Source organism: Bubalus kerabau, chromosome 13 (assembly GCF_029407905.1).
Source record: "Bubalus kerabau isolate K-KA32 ecotype Philippines breed swamp buffalo chromosome 13, PCC_UOA_SB_1v2, whole genome shotgun sequence".
In the NCBI taxonomy this organism is placed as follows: Eukaryota; Metazoa; Chordata; class Mammalia; order Artiodactyla; family Bovidae; genus Bubalus; species Bubalus kerabau.
In genome coordinates this window covers 36,193,848-36,203,264 of record NC_073636.1, presented here as the reverse complement: position 1 = coordinate 36,203,264, position 9,417 = coordinate 36,193,848, and the positions used below count along the sequence as shown (strand labels likewise).

At 44.8% G+C, this 9,417-nt stretch overlaps 1 long non-coding RNA gene across 3 annotated transcripts; it reads left to right on the top strand.

Moving 5' to 3' along the window:
* The first annotated feature begins 265 nt into the window (after positions 1-265).
* On the top strand, positions 266-8,836 carry LOC129626243 (uncharacterized). Of its 3 annotated transcripts, XR_008701858.1 has the most exons (5): positions 266-595; positions 1,746-1,815; positions 2,173-2,276; positions 6,231-6,467; positions 7,931-8,836. It is a non-coding gene; the product is annotated as an uncharacterized LOC129626243 (long non-coding RNA). The 3 variants fall into 3 exon arrangements; XR_008701860.1 differs by lacking the exon at positions 6,231-6,467; XR_008701859.1 differs by lacking the exons at positions 6,231-6,467; positions 7,931-8,836 and adding an exon at positions 3,826-4,190.
* Positions 8,837-9,417: the final 581 nt, after the last annotated feature.

The following is a 9,417-nucleotide window of genomic DNA, read 5'->3' as shown; positions in this document are numbered from 1 at the left end:
AGGTCATGTATTTAAAAAGCATTTAGAATAATGGTAATTCTTACTTGGAAAAGGCTTTGAGGGAATTATTTTTTCATTTAAGGAGGCTTTGTCTAATGGGCAGTGGGGTATATGGGAGCACGGGGCTTGGGAGACAGGGAAGGTGGAGGTGCTAACTTGGGAACCTTTAGCAGGGGATCAGCCATGTAATGGTGAGTCTAGATGGAGAAGACAGAGGAGTTTGAGAACCTCAATAGGCCACTTGCCGATGTAGAGCAGTGTTCCTCTCCCCAGCTGGGCTGTAGAATCACCCTCAAGACTGTCAATCACAGAGCGGTATCTGGGCCTCCTCCCGGGGGCTCCCGACTCGGTTAGCTGGTACAGAACCTAGGCATTAGCATGTTAGAGGCACTTGCCACGTGATTCTAATGTACAGGTGGGGATTGAGAACTCCTGTTTCAGAAGTGAGGAGGAGGAAGGGAACCCTCCAGGGAGACAAGGAGACAGGAAGAGAAATGAAGAATGATGTCTTGGAAGCCAAATGCAGGAAGTGCTCAGGGAAGGCACGTGGGTCAACTGTGCCAAACGCTGCTGATACAACACACATTATGAGAAGGTCAGTGTGGAGGCCACCGCCCATCCCGATGAGGGCGGTTCCTGGGGAGTGGAGGCATGCAAGTCGAAATGGAGTAGAATAGAGCTTGAGAAAGGAGAATATAGATGATGTTTCAGAGCAGTTTTGTTTTAAAGGAGAGCAGAAATGAGGATGTATTTGGAAAGAGTTTGAAGTTAAGGGACTTCTTTGTTTTTTCAAGATAAAAAAAAAAAAGAATCACAGCACATTTGTAGGCTAATGGGGATGATCCGGTTGCAAGGGGAGTAATGAATGAAGAAGAACCCTAGGACAGTTGAAGGAGATCTTGAGTCCAGGAGGAGGGGCTTCAGAGACGAGTGGAAACAAGGAGGAAGGCAGCACACGTAAGAGCCAGAGCAGCTGAGCTGATGCTCAGGCCCCACTGTGCTCTGCAGCAAGGACATTGGTTGATGTGAGCCGAGGGTGGGAGCAACTGGAGGTCTGAAAAGAGGGAACCTTGGAAACAGTTGCCCTGAGAGACTGGAACGGGGGTGGGATGGATGGGCTGCTTTAAGGGCTCATTTGAAGTGTTCAGTCCTGAAATAAAGGGAGACCAGTGACCACGGTGGACTGGTTTTTCTCCATATGTCCCACTTCTGTGGGCAGAGGTGTAGACAAGGCTGAAAGTTAAATTTAAGCAGTGAGTCTTTATTTGGTTTTTATTCCAGTTGGGTGTGATGAAGGGGGAGATATGCTGAGCACATTTGCAGGGGAATATGTACAATGATCAGTCATGGAGTCTAAGCTGTAGAAGGAGGCATTGAGGATACATGATAGTGGGTCCGCGGGCTTGTGGCCCCCATGGGCAGAAGGGTTCTGGGAGGGAGGCAAAAGGGGAAGTGATTTGGCAACATAGGAAATGGTGTTTAACAAGTGAAATGCTTGAAATTAAGATTATGGAAGAAGTACAGTTACTTATACAGCAAGTCCCCTGCATACGGATGAGTTCTGCTCAGAGAGCACATTCATAAAGCCAATTTGTTCATAAGACAGACAAAGTTAGACTTGGTGCCCAACTAACACAGTCAGCTACATAGTACTGTCCTGTCATAGGTTTATAATATTTTCCCACAAATAATACATACATAAGAAGCAAACACAAAAAATAAAGAAAATATTTTTACTATTACAGCATAGTACCTTGAAAAGTACACTAGTAGAGTACAACACCTGGCATCCAGTGGCTGGCATCAAGTGAACAGGTAAGAAGAGCTATTGCCCAGAGGAGGGAGAGGAGGCGGAAGGATTCAGGGAAAAAGTCCCAATCCCCTAAAACCATTTAGGAAATAGATAATTTATCTTTTCTAGATGCTTTTTGTTGTGCATGAACTTTGTATATTTAATGAGACTTTAGGATTATGGGAATTACTATGAGTCCTGGCACCGTCTTAGTCATCTTGTCTCCAGTTGAGGTCAATGCCGAGACATAGAGGGGGACCTAATGGAGAGAACTATATAGACCTGGATGGGAGCTCTTTCATCACCCCAGGACCTGCCCTGTCTTGGAACTTCTTGCTATGTGGGATAACACATTTGCTTATTGCTAAAACTACTTTTAGTTGTGATTTCCAGCTGAAAACATCCTACTGATACCAAGAAGTACTGAAAGATGGCCCTTCGGAAAGCTATGTAACCTCTACACCCACCCCTTAACGATACCATGGTAAGATAAATCTAAATGCCGGCAGAAGTGTGTATTTGAATGAGACTTTGAAAACTATGTGAAAATTAGTGGGCTCCCTGATAACTCAGTTGGTAAAGAATCCACCTGCAATGCAGGAGACCCCGCTTTGATTCCTGGGTCAGAAAGATCTGCTGGAGAAGGGATGGGGTACCACTCCAGTATTTTTGGGATTCCCTGTGGCTCAGTTGGTAAAGAATCCACCTGCAATATGGGAGACCCGGGTTCGATCCCTGGGTTGGGAAGATCTCCTGGAGAAGGGAAAGACTACCCACTTGAGTATTCTGGCCTGGAGAATTCCATGGACTGTATAGTCCCTGGGTCGCAAAGAGTCGGACATGGCTGAGAAACTTTTCACTTTCACTTTATGTGAAAATTAGTCTAATCAACATTTGGAATTGTATGGCCTGAATGTTTGTATGCCTCACAATTCATGTGCTGAAATCGTAATGCCAAGGTGATGTTATCAGGAGTAGGGCCTTTTGAAGATGATTAGAAGGTCAGATAGCATCAAGGGATGAGAATTTGAGCAAACTCCAGGAGAATGTGAACAAACTCCAGCAGATGGACATGCAGGACAGAGGAGCCTGGTGCTGCAGTTCAAGGGGTCACAAAGAGTCAGACACAACTTAGGGACTGAACGACAACATAGGCCATGAGGGTGGTGCTCCCACGATGGGATTAGTGCCCTGATAAAAGAGGCCCCGGAGAGCTTTCTCATCACTTTCTGCCACTTGAGAACACATTGACCCCCTCTTGTAGCCATAGCACCCCTGCTTTAGCCCCCCCACCCCTCCCAGGGGGCTTGCCTTTCCCTGCCACTCAATGGGGGTCTGCCTGCCTGGGGTGGGGGGAGGGGAGGAAGCACCAGAGTGCTTATAACTCACTTTTTTTTCCATTTTTAATAAAACACCAAAAAAAAAAAAAAAAAAAGAACACATTGAGAAAATAGCCATCTATGAGCAAGAAAAAGGGCCCTCACCAAACCTTGAATCTGCTGGCACTTTGATTGTGGACTTGCCAGCTTCTAGAATTGTGAGAAATAAACATTGTTTCTTTAAGCCACCCGGTTTGCATCTTGGCATCACTGGGCTCGTTCCTAAGGCTCAGAGCTAGTTGGGCCCCTGGTCCCCTCTCCTGGGCCTCCCCCTCTTGGTGGACGCCACTGGTCTCCTTTCCTGGCCGCCTCTGTCACCTGCTGGGTGTGTTCAGCCACTCCCAGTGCTCTGCTCCAATGTGTTCACACTCAAATCCCTGTGTTGGGTGCTGGAGGCCCTCTCTGCCCCAAGGCTGCATCACCCCCTTTGCTGCCCAGGTGCCTCTTCGTTTCCTAGAGCAGAACAGCCTTTGAGAATGTGGTTTCTGATTTGGGCTCAGCCTTATTGTGAGAATCCGTCTCCCTCTTCTGGGTGTCAAAGTCCTTATTCATAAAATAAATGGTCTAGACAGATGATCTGTGTGATTCTCGACTGCCCTTGATTACTGTGAATTTATTCTGAAACCTCTATGTGTGCCGGCCTTCTGGCTGTAGGATCCAGAACCAATGGGGAGCGGACCCTAGGAGAGTCTTGTCAGATGTGGGGATCATGGCCTGGCACCCTCCTGTCAAATCCCTGTGTTGGGTGCTGGAGGCCATCAATGGCTTTGCTGTAAAGAGCATTTCTGAAACCCTTGGCTGATGACTCTGAGCTGTAAAATGCACTCTCAACACTCGATACTTTTCATGAAGATGAAAGGACTCTCAAGGTCAAGTGACAGAGTAGTCTGATGTATGACGACCGTCTGAACACCGTGCTTTTTTGTCTTCGGAAGAATTTTTCCCAGTCGTGGCTTTAACCTGACATCCAGACAACAAAGCTCCCTGATGACATTTCATAAGAAAATTCAATAACCCCCTTATGGAGTATTTTTGCTGTAGCCTTGGATTAACCTTTAATAAATGAAGCTTTAGCTGCCACACAGCCTCAAGAATGTTCTCCCGTGGTGAATGTGTCTGTGTGTCCTTGAGGACGCTGGGGGATGGGAGGTCACATGGGTTGGAACCACCCCCAGGAAGTCAGCTCTACCAAATCAATGATGCCAAGATACCAGGAATGACTCCCAAGGCTCAGAATGACTTCCTCACCCTCTGCCATTAAACTACAAAATGTAGAAGAAATCTCATTCTCCAGTTATTTAAATACTAGACACATCTAGACAGCAGAATCATCTCCCCAAAGGTTTCTTTTTAAATGGTCATCTATGTAAAAATTGAACAATGGCTTCTCCTGGGTGCTAGCAGCTGGGGAGGAAGCAGGGTGAAGACATGACTGAGCAGCTGCTATTGTCTTGGAAACAAACCCACATTCAATGGACAGGAAAAATGGGTCCCTAAGTCCCCATTTCTTGTGAATATCTCATAAATGTTACAAAACAATGCTTATTTACTATTTAGCAGAAGACAGTCCAGACGTGCAAGCTTGAAGAGAATTTGAGAGAAAACCTGTAGAAAGACCAGGATCACTCCAAATTGTGGTCCCATTGCTTCTCCCTCATTTTTGTTAGATGGTATTACAAATGCCCCTGCGTGATTTTGCTGTACTGCTCCTAAGGGTCAGCAGAAATTTTGATTTCCTATCATTTTATTGTGATGGTTTTAAAGCGTTTTTAAGAAAATGAATGTGTAATGGAAATTTGTATTTTTTTTGAGGTTATATAGGATAAATAGGGCTTTCCATATAGCTCATCTGGTAAAGAATCCACCTGTAATGCAGGAGACCCCGATTCCTGGATTGGGAAGATCCACTGGAGAAGAGAAAGGCTACCCACTCAAGTATTCTTGCATGGAGAATTCCATGAACTGTATAGTCCACAGGGTTGCAGAGTCGGACACGACTGACCTATTTTCACTTCACTTCATACCTAGTACATTTTATATATATTCTTAACAGTCATTTGTTCTAACAAAACCTTATATCCCTCATTATGTACTAGATCTTCAGTGCTAAAAGTTCTTTTTGTACCACTCTATCTGTTGGAAATTGAAATCTGTCTTCCAGATATGTTTCTAATTGAGAACAGATGTGCCCCTGGACATTTTGAAGAAACTATTTCTGATTGTGGTGTCTGCTTCTCTAGACCAAGCTCCCACATGTCTTTTTTTCTACTCCCTGGGGAGGTGACTGGTGAGCCTTAGGGAGAGGCCAGGACAAGGGTCTTGAGGCTGGGGAGGGTGACAAGTTGTGATTCAAACCAATGCTGCTCAGTAAGGCCTGCCACAGGGAGAGATGGCCTGCCCTGGAGGACTGGCACTTGTGTGTCTGTTGCTGTCGTGTAAGCAATCATCCTTGCAGAGACTGCACAGGCCTTGGTGCAGGGCGTCCCCTTTACACTCTGGACTTAACACCCCCATCACCAACTCCAGGAAAATCTGTGTGCTTCTACATGAGTAGGGAGACGTGATGACACTGCCCCCACACTTTTTCTCTGTCCAGCACTGGTTCATCCCCTAGCGGGAAGGAGAGAAGGATTGGTGATGCTCTGCATCAGCTGACTTACAGGAAAAGGAAAATATGATCAGTGTGGATAAATAGTGTGAAAGCCCCTTTGTTTCTTTAATGCTCTGTGTTCTGAGGACGATGGATGTGAAATGGGCGCAGACCCCAGCGTTCCCCTGCCCGGACGATGACTGTCCCCGCAGTGTCCATGGCAGCGTCTGTGTCCAGTTAGGGATCACAGAGAGGAATGTCCCTCGACCATTGACTACAGGTAGCATAGTGGGGATAGGATGCTGTGAAACCTCTCAGTCCCCTCTCCTCCCCGTCGGGTTGCCCGCCCATGGCCTCCCCAGGGACCGCAGCCTGCCCAGCTCGGCTGTGGCTGTTTCAGGTCACAGACGCTGATGTCAGACACTGATGTCCTTCTCTTGGGCTTTAAAAACCATCTCTCACTCCCTAGTTTAAGGATCTGGAAGGCCAGCTGTCATGAACGAAGAGCGGAAAAGCCTCACGTCCATCCAACGAAACTTGTTCTGAAAGTGACTTCCCTTTGCATCTTGGGGACCACAGGGCTGTGGGACGTGAAGGCAAATGGAGTGCTCCAAGGTTATTGAAATAAGGAGCCCTGTCCTCACTGTGACCCAGACCGCTAGGACATCGTTTCCTGGAGGATCTGGCCCGGTGCTGCCCCCTTAGAGTGAGTGGCTGTTGTGCAGAGCTCCCTCGTGGCCGCAGCATTCCCATCACGGGCTCTGTGGGGATAGAGACTGGTGGCGAGGGGGCGAGATGAGTGAAGCCCCCGCGGGCCAGCGTAGGGGAGGGTCGGCGGCGGGGGCGGGGGGGTGTTGGAGGGGGTGCACAGCACAGCTCGTCCCAGGCTTACTCCCAGCCGCCCTGTTGTTGGTTAAACAGTGGAAGAAAGAAAGCCCAGAGGGGAGGCAGTCATCTCATTGAGTCGGGGGAAGGTTACCACAGTGATGCGGTTGGAGTGTTGGGCTTGAGGGGTCTGCGGGGAAAATAATAAAGTGGGAGGTCCGGGTGGACACGAGACAGTGGTGGACACTGATGTTTCTTTGTGTCTGGCCATCTCATTCATGGTCGACATTGGACACTCCACTTGACCCTACTTAGCATTTGAAGGCTTGGGATTCCACTGCTCAAGGGGAGTTTTAAACTCACAGGGCTGATGCAGCAGTTTTATTTCAATTTTTTTCCATATGAGAAAGACTGTGCATGTGAATGATAATGCTTTATCGTGAGGAGTTTATCCACACATGATACATGCTTCTAATCCAGTCTGGTTGAAGCAACAGAAATTAAAAAACTGTTGATAATTACATATCTATGTATACACTTGTATCCATACATATACATCTATAAATAGATAGATCTCAGATAGATACATATTTCTATACCTCCAAAAGCAACTGCTTTTCCCTGCCCCCAAGATTAGCTATTTAAGTGGTCAAGGGTAGTTAAGCTTAATTAATGTGAACTCAGTCCCTGAAGTTAATAAACTCTCCCATGGGGGCTGTGAATTGAGAGGGTGAAAGGAAGTCATCTATTTAATAGCTAATTTGGTGGCTAATGCTTTCCTACTATATTGTTTTCTAGGTTTTGCACACCAACAGTGAAGTGTTGCTTTGAATTCTTTTAAAATCAAGGTTTAAGACATTTTTTGCTTTGTAAAACTAAAAAAGGAATTCATACACCTTTCATGGGAGATTTGAGGGTTTTTTTTTTTTTTAACCTTAACTATTATAGCATTTTTCTTGAGCCTTTAACCCAGAAAGCAAACGTCTGCCTCTTGGATTAGTAACCCTTTGAATGAGTCACATACTGATTTTGAGTTATTTCAGCTAAGATGAAGGAAAGCCTCATAAAAGTGCAGGGAAGCCCAGGTTCCCGGGCCCCTAAGGCTGTTTTTAGTAATCAGAGGTTAGAAATCTGTAGCCAGTTTTGGCTTCTGTACTTAATATTTGACAGAATTAAGAAGTTCCTTTAGGTACCTAATTTCCTGCCAAGGAGAAAGCTTAAAGCTCAGAAATTTAGGAATTTAAATGTATTGATTAAAGTTCAGTTGTGGGAAAACAAGGAGGAATGTTTGAGGCTTCTCTTCATAATATGTGCCCACCCTGAGAAACATTTTCTTTTTCACAGTTTTTTACTGAGCTAAAGAATCTGCCCGCAGTGTGAGAGACCTGGGTTTGATCCCCGGGTCGGGAAGATCCCCTGGAGAAGGGCATGGCAACACCTCTGGTATTCTTGCCTGGAGAATCCCATGGAGAGAGGAGCCTGGCTGGCTACAGCCCATGGAGTCACAGAGTCGAACACGACTGAGTGACTAATACGCTTTCACTTACTGAGATCAAGTGGACAAGTCTAAGTATGGAACTCAATGACGTCATATATATGTAGACAGCCATGTGACCACCACACAGATCAAGACTAAGAACCTCTTTTGCCTCTCTGAAAAGTTCCCTTTCTCATTTTATTTAACCACTATTTTGAGTTTTTACACCAGTGATGTGTAGTCTGTTTTTCAGCTTTCGATAAGAAGAATTGTATACTATGCTTTCTTGCAGAAGTGTGTCAGACTTCTTTTTCTAGATGTAAATGGTTTTAAATCTACATGCATACAGTTGAAATCATTTTTTTTCCTATGGGCTTTAACATATACATGGGTTCCTATGGCCACCACCAGTGTCAGAATGCAGCTTCCATACCTCCCATCAGACTCAAACACCTGCTTCCTAATCCCTGCAGACCAGCAATCTGTCCTCTGTCCCTAGAGGGCTGTTTTTCCCCAAATGTCCTGCAAATCACACATATGTAACCTCTGACACTGACTTCTGTCACTTACTAGAAAGCATTTGAGATTCTTCCATGTGTTCTAATGGTTTCTTCCTGTGTGTTCCCTTGTATCATAACTATTCATTCTGCTGTGGATCATTTGTGAGCTTACCATTTTTTTTGTTTATGAATAAAGCTGCTGCAAACATTTCTGTATTTTTTTGTGGACATATAGACTAATTTCTCTTTGCCATATAGGAATGGAATTGTTCGATCACAACCTGAGTGTAAGTTCAACTTTATTAGCAACTGTGAAATAATTTTCAAAACTCATTATACCATTTTACACTCTTACTAACAGTGTATAAAAGTTCCAGCTTCTCTATGCTCTCTCCAACACTTGGTATCACCAGTCTTTTAAAATTTTGTTATTCTGGTGGGAATTTTCTAATATCTCACTGTGATTTAACTTTCTTTCCCTGATGATGAATGATGTTGAATTTTTTTTATACTTATTAGCCATCCTTATATTTATAATGACTATCTTTAAAAAAATTTTTTTTTAATTTTTGGTTGTGTCATAAGGGGTGTGCAATTTTAGTTCCCTGACCAGGGATGGAGGGAGCCCCTACAGTGGAAGCACAGAGTCCTAACAACTGGACCACTAGGGAATTCCCTATGACTATCTTTTCATTGTTGATTTGTAGGAAATATTCATGTATTTTTCTTACAAATCCTTTGTTAAATATATGTACTGTGAGTGTTTTCTCCAAGTTTGTGGATTGCCTTTTCACTCTCTTGATGATTTTGATGAGCAAAAGTTTTACATTTTGATGTAGTCTATTTTATCATGT